The 17,167-nt window shown below is 53.8% G+C and overlaps 1 protein-coding gene across 4 annotated transcripts in view; it reads left to right on the plus strand.

Annotated features, from left to right (window-relative positions):
• Positions 1–4,730: 4,730 nt before the first annotated feature.
• The window catches only part of GPR35 (G protein-coupled receptor 35), a 31,146-nt gene continuing 18,709 nt past the window's right edge, over positions 4,731–17,167 (plus strand). For all 4 annotated transcript variants that reach the window (XM_034955530.3, XM_014344116.5, XM_034955531.3 and 1 more), the window contains exons 1-2: positions 4,731–6,110; positions 6,929–7,154. The gene's annotated coding sequence lies outside the window, so the exon portion shown is untranslated. The remainder of the gene's footprint in view (positions 6,111–6,928; positions 7,155–17,167) is intronic.

Here is a 17,167-nt window from a genome sequence, read left to right on the forward strand (position 1 = left end):
GATCAGTCTTGCTCCAAGTAGCTCCAGGCTGTGCCTGCTCTTGCTGAGCAGGCTGTGGGGAGGGCTGGGTGCCTGCCATGATGGTGAGGATGAGGATGGCCTCTGGAGGGGCTGGGGGCCTGGGAGGTGGGCAGAGCCAACCCAGGCAGGGCAGGTTTCAGGGGGAGATGGTGAGTGGGGAGGAGGGGAGAAGTTTGGAGGGGCGGGCACAGGGCATGCCCCAGGCCAGGGGGCTGAGGTTGAGGCTGACCGGGGCAGGTCAAGCCCTGGCCTTGGGGGACACAGACTGATAGACTGGGGAGTGAGGGGTGGGGAGAGCCAGCGAAGGCACTGCCAAGGCTGTGGCGAAGAAGGACGTCTCGGAAACGGGTGTTAGAACGGGAGTTGCTGCAGAGGGAGGAACCCCAGGTTCACGTGGACGGGGAGCCTTGAATCTGGACGGCCCCTCTGCCTCCAGCTGGGGTTCACCTGCGCAGTGTCCTAGGATTGCTTATTTCCCCAGGCCTCTCTCCCTCGTCCCTCACACCAAATGCTGTGATGAGAGCTGTAGTGTCACTGAACGGTGCAGAAGACAGTTCCAGACATGGGTGGGGAGGGCTGTCACTAAGCCCTTTTGTTTTAGAGACAGGGTCTTGCTCTGTTGCTCAGGCTGGAGTGCAGTGGCATGATCATATCTCACTGCAGCCTCGACCTTCTGGGCTCAGGTGATCCTCCCTCTTCAGCCTCCCAGGTGGGTAGGAAAACAGGCGCACACTCCATGCCTGGTTAGTTTTTTCAAGTTTTGAATGCTTAGGGGTCTTAGTATATGGTTGCCTAGGCTGGCCTCAGTGATCCTCCTGCCTTGGCCCCCCAAAGCACTAAGATTGCAGGCATGACCGCCAACCTCGCCTCTAATCCCTTTTAAATTCCATTTGCTTCCTGAGTCCCTTTGTGCCTGGGAAGACCCCGTGTATTGGTCCTTTTTCACATTGCTGTAAACAACTCTGAGACTGGTAATTTATAAAGAAAAGAGGTTTAATTGCCTCAGTTCCGAAGACTGTACAGGAAGCATGGCTGGGGAGGCCTCAGGAAACTTAGAATCATGGCGGAGGGAAAGCAGGCAGTCTGCAAGTGTCTGGAGAAGGAGGAAGAGAGCGAAGGGGAGGTGCTGTGCACTTTTAAACGACCAGATCTTAGGAGAACTCACTATCACCAAAACAGCGAGGGGGATATCTGCTCCCATGATCCAATCATCTCCCACCAGGCCCCTCCAACACTGGGGATTATAATTCGACATGAGATTTGGGTGGGGACACAAATTCAAACCATAGCACCCAGTGAGCCTGATTTGGGCCTTGCTGCCCGATCACGACCATCTCTGGAGTCCTGGTGTCTGTGTTCCCACTAGGACCTGTGCCGCTGTCCCCCTCTCCACGCCCTGGCCATGCCAAGCCACCCTCCTGACTGCCCTGGCCCTGGAGCCTGCCCTGTGAGCCCCTCTGCTTTCTGGTTCAATGGCCCTCCAGCAGCAGTGGCTGTGGCAGCTGGGTTCTCGGCATCTTCAGACACGGATTCCTGAGCAGCAGGATGGGGCTCCGTCTCCCTGCGTGCAGAGCCTGCCACAGATCTCCCTCATCCACTGGCTTCTGTGCTGACTTCGGATGAAGCCAGTGGTGCCGCCTATTGGGGTACAGCAACTCAGGGCGAACAGTGAGGGGCGGCTCACCAAAGAAATACCCCGCAGGGCAGTGCCCAAGCCAGAGGCTTGAGCTGGGTCGGAGCTGCCCTAGATCCCTGGGTTTGTGGGCGGACAGGTCCTGTGCAGGGCGCCTGATGGTGCAGGTTGAGGTGGGACAGTTGGGGTCAAGGTATTTCTCAGGCACAGTGCCTATGAAGGGAAGACAGTTGCAGGGACTGTGTCCATGTCAGGATAGACTGGTGGGGACCCTGTGAAGAGTTCTGGAGCAAACCCTGCCTGCAGGGCCCCACCTGGGCTGGCCAGGCCCTTATGTTGAGCATCCCTTCCCCCAGGCCCTCAGGAGCCACTGTCCCCTAGGCAGGCCCTGAAGGTGGCGGCCACACCCTCCTGCTGGGCAGCTCTGCCCAAAGGCCACAGCCAGGACCTGCTTCCCGCGTCCCAGGCTACTGCCTGAGAGGAGGCCTCGAAAGCGCAGGGTTCCGTGACTCTAGGGGCCATGGTTGGCACCCATCATCTCCCCAGTGTAGATTGGCTCCACTCGACCTGGCTGCCTTGGCCATTTGGTCTACCAGCTGGAACCATGTTCCTGGGTGTGGAAAACGCTCCCTCCGGAGCCTGCGGAGACCCCTGAGGCCTTGTGCTTCCTTCTGATTGGAGGTTCCAGACGCAGTTGGAGGGGATGTCTGGCAGGGCTCTAACCCCCAGCCAACCTAAACATTTCTGGTGCAGAAGGCCCCGGCCTGGTGTTTGTCCCTGGCTGCCTCCTGCTCCGACTCCATCAGCATCCTATTGTCAAGGTCATGGATCAGTGCGGTGCTCTTCAGGGCGTCCGGCCAGCTGGGGTCTCTGTCCCGTATTCCGGCAGAGGCCCCAGGAAAAACAGCAAATGCCTTTGTCCATTCCATACAAATTTCATAGAAATGTGAGCAGCTTCTGATCTTCTGTGGCGTATTCATCCAGTTGATGGCCAACCCTGGGTACCTGGACCTCCAGGGCCTGCTGCACTGGGCTGCCCCTCGGCTGTGTGTGCACTCGCCACGTGGCCCTCCAGGAATCCCACCCCACGGGGCCACACTGAACCAAATGGAGAGAGCAGGGCCACCACCCTGTCTCCGCATGCCACGGCTGCTTTGGGACGCGGGCAGGAGGGGACAGTCTTGGCCTTCCAGTGTCCCTCTTGGCCTTCCCACGGCCATCTCTACCCCAAGGATGCAACAAAGATATCGGTCGCTCCCCAGATGTCAATCCCAGTCACGGGCTCAGAGACCGGGACATGGCCCCGGGTGGGTCTGTAGGCCCTGTGGGCTCATGTGAGCTGGTCCTGGGCAGGACTCCATTATTAACTGCCTGTCATGTGTCCCACTGTCATGGAGCCCTGGTGACTCTTGGGGACTAGCATCAGCTCGGGACCTGTGTGCTCAGTGGCTCCCAGATGCCTGGATATTCTCTTCCTGGTGCACATAGTCCCCGGGGAAGTCCTTGTCATGCACACTTGCTGATGTGGGGAGTGTCCTTCATCTTGCAGGCCTGGCCACCTCTTCAGTCAGCAGATACCTGGGCTGAAAACCAACTTGGGCAGTGTGGGCCCAACTGGGGCTCTATCGGAGTGACCACCCTCAGCCCTCCTGGACCCCTCTGCTGGCTCCACCTGAGCACGGCCCTCGCTGGCAGCCCTGCCTTGCTCTGCTGCCATTCCATAAGCCCTGCAGGCAGGCCCCTTGGCGCCCTTCAGCCGTGTTCATGATTGTCTCCTGGCCTCTGCTGTTTAGAGGTCTGATGCCCTCCGCCCCCGGCGAGCCAAACCCTGTGATGGTGGTTCCTGCCACCAGCTTCCTGTGGCACCGCCGCCACTCCCGCCAGGCTCTTGGGGCACCGCCGCCACTCCCGCCAGGCCCCTGGGGCACCGCCGCCACTCCTGCCAGCCTCCTGCGGCACAGCTGCCACTCCCTATTAACCAGCATGGCACAGGTGAGCGGTGTGACCTTGGTCTTCCCAGGGAACCAGTGCTTGGCAGCTCCCACCACACACGCCTGCGCCCACCCTCCACCAGCCACAGCAGTTGTGGCATCTCCACCCTGCCCAGCAAAAGTAGAAGTGTTGCCTGTGCCACTAGAAACCTCCAGGTTTGCTCCACCTCCAGGGGCCTTGCCAGGGTGTCAAACCTGTGTCTCGGGACACCGATGTTAGGTCTCCAGCTTCCCTATCAGGCGCCTCAGCACCCAGTCCTACCAGTGCTCCCGCCTCCCGTCCCCAGCTGGCTGGGCCCCCAGCCCCCTCCCGTGCCCCAAGCTGGCCGGGCCCGCAGCCCCCTCCCGTGCCCCGAGCTGGCTGGGCCCGCAGCCCACTCCCTGGTCACTGGATGTTGCTGACACTTCACTCGGTCAGAGCCCTAGCGCCCAAGGGGGGCCAGGGCCTGACGGGGGTGGAGCGAGGGTGGGCCGCGTCTCTGCAGGCTCAGAAGCTTCCTAAGAGGCTGGAGAGTGGAACCTTCAGGCACCACGCACTGCCTCCTCCCTGCCCACGGTCCTGGGTTCTCCAGATGGGGCCTTGGCCTTGGCTAGGTGTTGATCAGGAGCTGGGAGTGCTGCGCCCCGCCCAACTTCTCCAAACTCCAGCCAGGGCACCTCAGTGAGGCCTCAGCCACCTGCGCCTTATTTGCTTCCTCCTTGGAGGCCCTCGTGTCTGTTCATTCATCAAACAGCAGCTGGGGCCCCCAGCAGTGTCGGTGGCCGGGGTGCCCCCACCTGGCTGAAACGCCTGGCCTTTGTGCCCTGCCTGGCTCAGCCTCCCCAGGCAGGCTACCCCATGGCATCCCTGGACAAGGCTGCCCCCAAGAACGCTGCCCACAGCCCAGCCATGGGCCTTCCCTTGGGGCTCCCGCCCCGGCTCACACCTGCTGGCCAGCGTATTTACTCCTTGCTGGCTGCACCCTCTCAGCAGTGGCTGTGTGGACCATAACCCTGGGAACACCTGCGGGGAGACACGCCCTTGGCCTGGCGGCTTGGGGGAGACTCCTGGGGTGTCATGAGGGAAGGAAGGCAAGCAGGGGTGAGGCGCTGTGGGGCTTTTCCTGCTTTCTGGGCCAGTGGCCACAGGCCACCCAGTGACATTTCTCTCTCAGCGTCTGCTGGGGTGGACTCTGCAGCGGCTGCAGCCAGCCTGGATGGGCTCCTCGCACAGCTCTGCCTAAGGGTGAAGGCCATCTAGAAACCCTCAGTCCCCTCTCAGCCTCAGAGCTGATAGCACTGCCTGACCATCAGCAAGCTTGTCATCAGCACCACCTCCAGCATGCCTGCTCCTGGATCTCCGTGAGGCTCCCCTGCCTGTGTCACCCAGGGGCCTCTAAGGGTGCTCTGGAGCTGGGAGCCACTGTCCAGCACTTCCTGCCCTCTCCGGCCTCTCTCGGCTGTCTGCCAAGCAGTCGCTCAGTCTCCTATTGACCACTCGTTTTGCTGCAAGGCTGCTGGTTTATGTGAAAATAGAGAAAGCCAAAGAGTTTCCTCACCCCTATAAGATTTCCTGGCTCTTCTGGCATTGCACCTGCCTGAGTTCCTTGGTGGGGCCCCTCTTTGAGTTCCTTTGGGCTGCTGTAACAAAGCACCATAGCCTGGGCAGCTCGTAAACAGTGGAAATGCGTTGCTCTTTGTTCTGGAGGCTGCAAGTCCAAGATTGAGGCACTGGAAGACCTGGTGCCTGGTGAGGACCTGCTTCCTGGTCCAGAGACAGCACCTTCTCTCTGTGTCCTGACGTGGTGGAAGGGCAAGGGAACTCCCTGGGGCCCGTTTTATGTGGGCACTCATCCCATTTGTGACGCCTCTGCCTTCATGACCTCATCACCTACCAGAGGTCCCCACCTTTTCATTCCTCACCTTGGGGATGAGGACTTCAGTATGTGAATTTCGGGGACATAAATGTGTCATCCATAGAAGGGCCCATCTCTTACACAAATGCTGAGTCCCCAGTGGCCTGTGTCCTAGCAAATGAGAGCCACCCTGAAAAATAAAATCCTGTCTCCCCAACGCCAGCCCTGGCAAGGCACCCAGAACTCTCCGGAATGCTTGAAGGCAGGGCCTGGCCTTTCCATGGGGTCCAGGGCTGTGGGGTCCCTGGCGGTACTGTGGGCCTGCAGAGCGGGGCATGTGGGCTGAAGACCGTCTCCCCACCATGGTGGGAAGGGACAAAGGGTGGCCCTGGCAGATCCGGACAGGCAGGACTGGGTGTGTCCCATGAGAGCACCTCCTTCCTGGCCTTTCCTGTGGACTTTGTCCCACACCACCTGCCTGGGTTCCTTCCTGTCGTCACTTCCAGCTCCAGGCACGGCAGTTGGTGACTCCTTGGTGGGAGCCGTGTCCCACCCGGTCCTGATACTGCCGTCTTCTCTTTCACAGTCCTCCAGGCTTGGGCCGGCCTTGGGGGCAGCAGAGCTTCTGGGGTGAGTGTCGAGATCCTGTGTCCTGAGAGCGGTAGTCAGGGAGAGGGCTGGTTGGGGCAGGGCTGCCCGGGCAGGACACAGGATGCGGCCGGCCAGAATGGGACCAAGGTGTTCAGACCTGGACTTTGGGCTCGTGCTTTCTTCATGGTTGCACCTTGCTCGCTGTCCCTTGGAGTCTTCATTTGGTTTTGCTTTTTTTGTTTGTTTGTTTTCACCTAATTTTTGCCAGACTTAAGCTAGTTTTGCTGCCTTTTGAAACTAGTGGAAGAATCATTTTATTCCTGGGGATAATTTGGGGCCTTTTGATCCCAACGTGAAGCCCTGCACATGGCTGCTTCATCAGGGGAAGGGTCTTTTCTGCTTTGGAGGAAAGGCTTTGGCGGGCAGGCTGGCCTGGGAGTCTCCAGAGCTCTCGGCTCTCTGTAGCATCCTGGGGAGCTCAGACCATGGCTGCAGGGCTCTGGCCATAGCTTGCAGGCCATCTGGTTAGTGCTGCCCCCCAAACCCGGCCATTCCTCTCTAGTGCCCAGCAGGTATAGCCAGTGTCCACATAGACAGCACTGCCTCAGATCTGGGCTGGGGCCACAACACTCACTCAGGGATCCCAGGGAACATGGCACCAGGTTTAGTAGGTTTAGTCAGGGGCATATGCAGTGTCCCTTACCCAGGTCAAGGCTCAGGCTGGGCCCATCTTAGCTGCCTGGGACACCCAGTCCCTTTATGAATCTGCCAGGGGAGGAGCAGCCAGGCTTGGGCTGGGGCCTGGATGGACGTGATGTCGGGCACTGTGGCATTGTGTGCCTGTCTCTGTGTTGCAGCTGACATGGGCTCATTGCTCCTTCTCCAAGCCCTCTGAGGACATCAAAAGCATGGACGCATCACTTTCCACCATCTCGCTGCCCACGGTCCCTCCATCCTGATGTCTCCTAAGCACATGTGTGGGGTGGCGGGCACACTGCTGATAGCTGCGGATGCGGCCGTGACATCCTTCACCCCTGCCCCCATGGCATGCGTGATCCATTAGGGAGGACCGTCTGCACAAAGGTAATCCATTGACTCAGACAGGGGGTTCATAGAAGAACAGGTGAGAGTGGCGGGGGGGGTATTCCTTGACCAGCTGAGGGTCAGCCAAGGGCAGGAAAGGGGCTGGGCACCCTCAGGGAATTGAAAGAAGCTCTCTGTGCCTGCAGTGCGGTGAGTGGGCTTGGAGAATATGGCAAGAGCTGAGGCTGGAGATGTAAGCAGGGGCCTTAAGTGTTGTTGAAGGAGCCTGAGTCTTATCTCCTGGGCAACTGGGAGCCACTACGTAGTTTAAAGCAGGGCCTAACATATATATGTTTGAAATCTTTCTCTGGCTCAAGTCTCGAGGATGAATTGGAAGTAAAGGACCAACTAAAAAGTTGTTGCAGACATTAAGGTGGTGTCCTGGGTTAGGTGGGAGGTGATGGAGAAGAGAATAGGCTAGTGTTGACATATACCCAGGAAGCAAAACCATTAGGGCATGATGCTTAATGCTTGATTGGATTGATCACATAGATGACTAGGAGGAGGACTGACATATTTCAATCTATGAACGTGGTATACCCATCCCTTTACTTATTTTTAATTTTTTAAAATTTATTTTTTTTTTTGAGACAGGATCTCACTCTGTTTGTCCAGGCTGAAGTCCAGTGGCAGGATTTCAGCTCACTGCAGCCTCAACCTCCTGGGCTCAGGTGATTCTCCCACCTTAGCCTCCCGAGTAGCTGGGACTACAAGCACAGATCACCACACCTGGCTAATTTTTTGCATTTTTGTTTTTTAGTAGAAACAGGGTTTCACTATGTTGCCCAGGCTAGTCTCAAATGCCTGGACTCCAACAATCCACCCACCTTGGCCTCCCCGAGTGCTGGGATTATAGGCTTGGGCCACTGTGCTGAACCCTGTCCATTTGTTTGGATCTTCTTTAATTTCTCCCAGCAATATTTTGTAACTTTAAGCATACGTTTCCCACTTGTGCCTAGGTACTTTGTTTTCCAATGCTTGTAAATGGTATTGTATCCTTAGTTTTATTTTCCAATTGTTTTTTTGCTAGTATATAGAAATGCATTTCTTGGTATATTAATCTTGTATCCTGTAACCTTGATAATGCATTTATTAGTTCATAGTGTGTTTTTTTTTAATCAATATATTTATTTATTTATTTTTTTTTTTTTTTATTAATTTATTTATTTTTATTGATCATTCTTGGGTGTTTCTCACAGAGGGGGATTTGGCAGGGTCATAGGACAATAGTGGAGGGAGGGTCAGCAGATAAACAAGTGAACAAAGGTCTCTGGTTTTCCTATGCAGAGGACCCTGCGGCCTACCGTAGTGTTTGTGTCCCTGGGTATTTGAGATTAGGGAGTGGTGATGACTCTTAACGAGCATGCTGCCTTCAAGCATCTGTATAACAAAGCACATCTTGCACCACCCTTAATCCATTTAACCCTGAGTGGACACAGCACATGTTTCAGAGAGCACAGAGTTGGGGGTAAGGTCACCGATCAACAGGATCACAAGGCAGAAGAATTTTTCCTAGTACAGAACAAAATGAAAAGTCTCCCGTGTCTACCTCCCTCTACACAGACATGGCAACCATCCGATCTCTCAATCCCTTCCCCGCCTTTCCCCCGCTTCTATTCCACAAAACCGCCATTGTCATCATGGCCCATTCCCAATGAGCTGCCAGGTACACCTCCCAGACGGGGCGGTGGCCGGGCAGAGGGGCTCCTCACTTCCCAGTAGGGGCGGCCGGGCAGAGGCGCCCCTCACCTCCCGGATGGGGCGGCTGGCCGGGCGGGGGGCTGACCCCCCCACCTCCCTCCCGGATGGGGCGGCTGGCCTGGCAGGGGGCTGACCCCCCCACCTCCTTCCCGGACCGGGCGGCTGGCCGGGCAGAGGGGCTCCTCACTTCCCAGTAGGGACGGCCGGGCAGAGGTGCCCCTCACCTCCCGGACGGGGCGGCTGGCCGGGCAGGGGGGCTGACCCCCCCACCTCCCTCCCGGACAGGGTGGCTGGCCGGGCAGAGGGGCTCCTCACTTCCCAGTAGGGGCGGCCGGGCAGAGGCGCCCCTCACCTCCCGGACAGGGTGGCTGGCCGGGCGGGGGGCTGACCCCCCCACCTCCCTCCCGGTCAGGGCGGTTGGCCTGGCGGGGGGCTGACGCCCCCACCTCCCTCCCGGACGGGGCGGCTGGCCGGGCAGAGGGGCTCCTCACTTCCCAGTAGGGGCAGCCGGGCAGAGGCGCCCCTCACCTCCCGGATGGGGCGGCCGTCCGGGCGGGGGGCTGACCCCCCCACCTCCCTCCCGGATGGGGCGGCTGGCCGGGCGGGGGGCTGACCCCCCCACCTCCCTCCCGGATGGGGCGGCTGGCCGGGCAGAGGGGCTCCTCACTTCCCAGTAGGGGTGTCCGGGCAGAGGCGCCCCTCACCTCCCGGACGGGGCGGCTGGCCTGGCAGGGGGCTGACCCCCCCACCTCCCTCCCAGACGGGGTGGCTGGCCGGGCGGGGGGCTGAAACCCCCCACCTCCTTCCCGGACGGGGCGGCTGGCTGGGCAGAGGGGCTCCTCACTTCCCAGTAGGGGCGGCCAGGCAGAGGCGCCCCTCACCTCCCAGACGGGGCGGCTGGCCGGGCAGGGGGCTGACCCCCCCCACCTCCCTCCCGGACGGGGTGGCTGGCCAGGCGGGGGGCTGACCCCCCCACCTCCCTCCCGGACGGGGCGGCTGGCTGGGTCGGGGGCTGACCCCCCCCACCTCCCTCCCGGACGGGGCGGCTGGCCGGGCGGGGGGCTGACCCCCCACCTCCCTCCCGGACGGGGCGGCTGGCCTGGTGGGGGCTGACCCCCACCTCCCTCCTGGATGGGGTGGCTGCCGGGCAGAGACGCTCCTCACTTCCCAGACGGGGTGGCTGCCGGGCGGAGGGGCTCCTCACTTCTCATATGGGGTGGTTGCCAGGCGGAGGGTCTCCTCACTTCTCAGACGGGGCGGCTGGGCAGAGACGCTCCTCACCTCCCAGACGGGGTCGCGGCCGGGTAGAGGCGCTCCTCACTTCCCAGACGGGGCGGCGGGGCAGAGGCGCTCCCCACATCTCAGACGATGGGCGGCTGGGCAGAGACGCTCCTCACTTCCTAGATGGGATGGTGGCCAGGAAGAGGCGCTCCTCACTTCCTAGATGGGATGGCGGCCGGGCAGAGACGCTCCTCACTTTCCAGACTGGGTAGGCAGGCAGAGGGGCTCCTCACGTCCCAGATGATGGGCGGCCAGGCAGAGACGCTCCTCACTTCCCAGACGGGGTGGCGGCCGGGCAGAGGCTGCAATCTCGGCACTTTGGGAGGCCAAGGCAGGCGGCATGCTTCGCCGGGTGGTCAGAGCTATTCGCCCATAGTCCGTAGCCCAGAGCTGGGGCTGCTCGGCTCTCCGTCCCGGGGGGCCGGGGCCGGGCTGGAGGCGTGCGAGCCTCTCATCGCCGCCTCCCAGCGCAGCCACCCGAGCCGCCGCCGCCGCCGCCCCAATCAATATATTTAAAAATTCATAGTGTTTTTTGCTTCTTTTGTTCTTTTCTGGTAAATGCCTTAGGATTTTCTTTTTCTCCTGACTCCCTGCCTTCCTCCTCTTCTTTTTCTTCTGCCTTAGGATTTTCTTTTTCTTCTCCTCCTTCTCTTCCTCCTCCTCCTCCTCCTCTTCTGTCTTCTTTCTTCTTCTTCTTCTCTTTTTTGTTTTTAAATTGAGACAGGGGCTCACTCTGTTGCCCAGGCTGGAGTACAGCGATGCAATCTTAACTCACTGTAGTCTCAAACTCCTGGGCTCAAGCAATCCTCCCACCTCAGCTTCCCAAGTAGCCAGGACTACAGGTGTGCACCATCATGCCTGGCTAATTTTTATATGTTTTGTAGAGATTGGGTCTTGCTATGTTGCTCGGGCTGGTCTTGAACTCCTATCTTCAAGCGATCTTCTCACTTCAGCCTCCCCACATGTTGGGATTACAGGCCTGAGCCACTGTGCCAAGCTGAATTTTCTACATGCATGATTATGTCACATGTGACAATAGGTAGTTTTACTTCTTCCTTTTCTATCTGCTTTTTTTCCCTTGCCTTATTTCCTCTGGCTGGGACCTCCAATACCATTTTTAATAGAAGTGTGAGAGCCACTTCGTTTGTTTCTGAGTATAGTGAGAAAGTTTGGTCTTTTACCATTGCCCAGCTTGAAGTTTCTTATAGTTTATCTATAGGTGATCTTTATCACATTGAGGAAGTTCCCTTCTCTTTCTAGTTTACCGAGAGTTTCTATCATTCATGGATGTTGCATTTTGTCAAATATTTTTCTGCATCCATTGAGATAAATATATACATTTTACCATTTATTCTATTAATTGATGTTCTAATGCTAAAATAAACCTTTTATTTCTTGCATACTTTTTCATGATGTGTTATTTGTTTTATATATTGCTGGATTTGATTTGCTAATATTTTATTAGGGATTTTATGTCTATGTTTTCGCATGATATTGGCCTGTAGTTTTCTTTTCTTGTAATATCTTTGTCCAGTTTTGGTACAGGGTAGAACTTGACTTAAAAAATGAGCTGGCCAGTGTTTCTCCTTTTTTCTGATGTGGTTAAGATTGGTATTATTTTATTCTTAAGTGTTTGATGGAATTCATCAGTAACACCATCTGGGTGAGGTATTTTCTTTGTAGAAAGGCTTCAAATTATGAATTCAACAACTTTAATAGACATAAGCTTGTTACATTTTACTTTTCTTGTGTACATTTTGGCAAGTTGTGGCTTTCAATAGATGTTTCCATTTCATCAAATGGTCAAATGTAATTTCATGATGTTCTTACTAATATTCTTGTATTATTCTTTTGATGTCTGTAGGGTCTGAAGGGATGTCTCATCTTTTATTCCTGATATTAGTAATTTGTGGATTTTTTTTCCTTGATCAATCTAGCCAGAGCTTTATCAATTTTTTTATCTTTTCAAATAACCAATCTCCATTTTATTGATTTTCTTTTTTTCCCCTAGTACATCAAATTTTCACTCTTTCTTATTTCTTCTGCTTACTTGGGTTTCATTTGTTGTTGGTGTTGTTGTTTTCTAGATTCTCAAAGTGGAATCTTAGGTAATGATTTTAGACCTTTCTTCTTTCCTAACATGAGCACTGAGAGCCACAGATTTTCCTCTAAGCATCACACTAACCTTATCTCACAAATACCGGTAAGTTGCATTTTTATCATCATTTCGTTCAAAGTATTTTCTTATGTCTCCTTGATTACTTCTTTGATCCCTGAGTTATTTAAATGTGTTGCTTAATTTTCAACTATTTGGGCATTCTTTAGGTGTCTTATACCTTGTTGCTATTGATTTCTAATTAAGCTCTGTTGTAGTTAGAGAACATATTCTGTATAACTGAAGTCTTTTTAATTTTATGGAGGCTTAATTTATGGCCTAGCAGATGGCCTATTTTGGAAAATGTTCAATGTGCACTTGAAAAGAATATATATTCTGCTGTTGTTAGGCATAGTGTTCTATAAACATCAGTTTGGATAAGATGATTGGTGTTGCTCAGGGCTATCATATTCTTACTAATTTTTGGTTTACTTGTTCTGTGAGTTACTGAGATGAGGGTGTCGTAATAACCGATCACAATCATGAATTTGTCTGTTTATCCTTTCAGTTCTATTAGCTTCCTTCATTTTTTGGATTCTTTGTAATTAGGTACATACACATTTAGAATTGTTAGATATTCTTGATGAATTGACCCTTTTTTCATATGAAATATCCTTTTTTTTTTTTTTTTTTGAGATGGAGTCTCGCTCTGTCAACCAGGCTAGAGTGCAGTGGCGCAATCTCGGCTCACTGCAACCTCCGCCTCCTGGTTTCGTGATTCTCCTGCCTCAGCCTCCCGAGTAGCTGGGATTACAGGTGCCCACCACTGCGCCTGGCTAATTTTTGTATTTTTAGTAGAGACGGGGTTTCACCATCTTGGCCAGGCTGGTCTCAAGCTCCTGACCTTGTGGTCTGCCCACCTCAGCCTCCCAAAGTGCTGGGATTACAGGCGTGAGCCACCACGCTGGTCCATGAAATGTCCCTTTTTTTATTTTGGAATATTCCTATACTAAAGTCTACTTTGATGTTAATATTTCTATTCCTGCTTTCTTATAATTAATGCTTGCCTTTTATAAATTTTTCCATTCTTTTACATTGTTTTCATTCTTTTACTTTTAACTTTTCTTTATATTTAAAGTATATATCATATCAGGCAGACATCATATTGTCATTTCTTGCTTTTTTTTCCCCTAAGACGCAGAGTCTCCTGTCGCTCAGCCTGGAATACAGTGGTACCATCAGGGCTCACTGCAGCCTCAAACTCCTGGATTCAAGCAATCCTCCCATCTCAGCCTCCCAAGTAGCTAGGACTACAGGCATGTGGCATGACACGTGGCTAAGTTTTTAACTTTTTTTTTTCTTTTTTTGAGACAGAGTCTTGCTCTGTCACCCAGGCTGGAGTGCAGTGGCATGACCTCAGCTCACTGCAACCTCCACCTCCCCAATTCAAGTGATTCTCCTGCCTCAGCCTCCCAAGTAGCTGGGACTACAGGCGCCCACCACCACGCCCGGCTAATTTTTTTTTCTTTTTTTTTTAGTAGAGATGGGGCTTCACTGTGTTAGCCAGGATGGTCTTGATCTCCTGACCTCGTGATCTGCCCGTCTCGGCCACCCAAAGTGCTGGGGTTACAGGCATGAGCCACTGCACCCAGCCTGTCTTTTTTTTTTTCTTTTTTTTTTTTTGAGATGAAGTCTTACTGTGTCACCCAGGCTAGTGTGCAGTGGCATGAACTCTGCTCACTGCAACCTCCACTTCCCAGGTTCAAGTGATTCTCATGCCTCAGCCTCCTGAGTAGCTGGGATTACAGGTGCGTGCCACTACGCCCAGCTGTGTTTTTTTGTTTGTTTGTTTTTGTTTTTGTTTTTTTTTTTGTAGTTTTAGTAGAGATGGGGATTTCCCTATGTTGGTTAGGCTGGTCTCAAACTCCTGACCCCAAATGATCCACCCACCTCGGCCTCACAAAGTTCTGGGATTACAGGCATGAGACACTGTGCCTGGCCAATAGTCTTTGTCTTTTAACTAGATTGTTTACCTCAGTCACATTTAATGTAATGGTCGATATGGTTGGGTTTGAACCTACCATCTGCTATTTGTTTCCTATTCATCTCCTCTGTTCTTTGTACTCATTTTCCCTCCTCTTTTTCTGCCTTCTTTTGGATTAGTTGACTATTTTGTATTTCACTTATCTCTTCTAGACTATTATACTTCCTTGTTTTATCATTTCATTAGTTGCAATAGGGTTTATGATATGCATATTTAACTTATTTATGATTGATTGGATGTAGGAGGGATGAGGGGAGAAAGATTCCAAAATGATACTGACATATGTGGCCTGGGGGTAACAAGAGGAACCACTCTCTGAGGTGGAGAACTTTGAAGGAAGATTAGTTTGGGGAGTGATGAAAGGGCTGGATGATGTGGTCAGTTTTGGACAAGTTGCGTTTAAAGTGCTTCTGAGGCATCCAAGAGGAGATACCTGGTAGACATTTCTTTACAAGGTCCAGAGCTCAGGGCAGTGTCTGGGGCTGGAGCTGGCTCTAGGGGTGAAGGGCAGAGAGGTGATTGTTGAATGAATGGGAACACGGTAGTCTGTGGGTGCAGAATGTGCAATGGGACAGGAAGTGTCCAGGACCAAACCCTGAGGAGCCCCAACATTTTAGGGACCCAAATGCAGGACAGTAGAGATGAAAGGAGAGGCCAGCGAAGGAGCAAAACAAGGAAGCGTGTGTCATGGAGGCCACACGAGGAAGTGGCTTGGTGGTTACTTCTGGGGCATTGGCACAAGGATGTTTCAGGGCAAGGTGCAAGGGGGCCTCAAAGATCATCTTAAGTTCTGTTCCTTCACTTTCATGGTGGGTGAATTGGTGTTCATTTAGATCTACTCAACATCTTATTAAAACAATTTTTTAAAAGGACTAGGGACTGGGAGGCCGAGGCGGGCGGATCATGAGGTGAGATCGAGACCGTCCTGGCTAGCACAGTGAAACCCCCTCTCTACTAAAAAAAAAAATTAGCCGGGTGTGGTGTCGGGTGCCTATAGTCCCAGCTACTCGGGAGGCAGAGGCAGGAGAATGGCGTGAACCCGGGAGGCGGAGCTTGAAGTGAGCAGAGATCGCGCCACTGCACTCTAGCCTGGGCGACAGAGCAAGACTCCGTCTCAAAAAAAAAAAAAAAAAAGGACTAGGGACTTACTGACTTGGCCAAAGGCTGCTGGTGGGTGCGTGGAGGTGCTGCCTGTCAGCTGTGCTCTGGGCTCTAGGGACATGGGAGTCCAAAGGGCTCTCACCTCCTCAGTGAGAGGTTCTGGTGGGCTGACCATGGTGAGATCCAGATTTCAGCAGGTGGACCCCGAGGGGGTGTGAGGAAATGGACTCTGTGAGTGGGAACTTCTCTTTCAGAGGAATTTGCAAGACTGGCCTGAGCCAGCACACAGCTCTTCAGCAGGGCTTGGCAGCCAGCAGGGCCTTGGGAGGAGGCAAACAGCTGATCAAATCCGGGCTTCTCCAGAGGAAGAAGGGGAAGGGCAGGTCTAGGGAGGTCAGAGCGTGGGTGAGAACCGTGGCCATGGGTGGGATCCACATCCCAGCCTGCAGGGCCTCCTGGTGATGGTTCTCCAGAATTCTGCGATTGGAGCTGTGCTCACAGAGTCACTGTCCCCGACCTCCCAGGGGCGTGGACATAACCCAGCCTCAGCTGCAGACAGCAGAGGCTCTGCACAACTGCAGAAGCTGAGCAATCAGCCTCATCAGTGGCAATTCCTGGAACTCCAACCTCAACTGTAACATGAGCTGTGCAGACCTTCAGTAACCCCAGACGAGGAGTGAGGCAGAGCCTGATAGCTCAGGGACCAGCTGGGATGCTCAGTAAACAAGAGCTCCAGAAGATACGCGGAACAGGAGAAGGTGAAGTGTGGGGACAGCAGGAGCTGCAGGCCACCCAGAAGGGGGAGGAGAGGGGACAAGAAACACTGAGCAGGCCTTCAAGATGAGGAGTGAGCAGAGAGGACGGCAGAACATGGGAAAACCTACCTGGCACTATGAGGGTGGAGAGGGGAGTGTTGGAGGGTGTGCATTTGAGTGCAAGTGTGTAAAAGAGGCCCTGGACAAGGAATGAAGAATCTCATCAGATGGTTAAAGTGAGGGAGCACCAAGTAAACCATGATGAGCCGTAAGTAACCATAAGTCATGTGGACCCCAACCCTAATGCTAATCATAAACCTAAACCTCGTGTGGCCAGGAACCCTAACCTGAACCCAAATCCTAACCATAACCCTAACCATAACCATAAATCATGTGGACTCCAACCCTAATGCCAAACATAACCCTAAAATTCAGGCAGACCCGAACCTAACTCGAACCCAAACCCTAACGAAAACTCTAACCCTAACCCTAACTCAATTCAAACCTTAACCCTAACCCTAACCATAACACTAACTCCACCCTATTCTGAACCCTAAACCTAATTAACAATGCCTCATATGGACCCGAACCCTAACCCTAACCGAAACCCTAACCCTAACCCTAACCCTAACTCAACCCAAACCTTAACCCTAACCATAACACTAACTCCAACTACAACCATAGCCCTAACCAAACTCTAACCCTAACCCTAACTCAACCCAAACCTTAACCCTAACCATAACACCAACTACAACCCTAACCCTATCCCGAGCCCTAAACCTAATAATGCCTCATGTGGGCCCTAACGCTAACCCTAACCATGCCTCATATGGACCCGAACCCTAACCCTAATTCCAACCCTAACCCTAAGCCTAACCCTAACTCTAACCCTAGCCAAAACCCTAACGCTAACCCTAACTCCAACCCAAACCCTAACCCTAAGTCTCATGTTGACCATAACCTGGCTCAAACCCTAACCTGAACCCTAACCCTAAGCCTTGTGTTGACCACAGCCTGGCTCTAACCCTAACCCTGA

This window comes from Pan paniscus, chromosome 13 (genome assembly GCF_029289425.2).
Source record: "Pan paniscus chromosome 13, NHGRI_mPanPan1-v2.0_pri, whole genome shotgun sequence".
In the NCBI taxonomy this organism is placed as follows: Eukaryota; Metazoa; Chordata; class Mammalia; order Primates; family Hominidae; genus Pan; species Pan paniscus.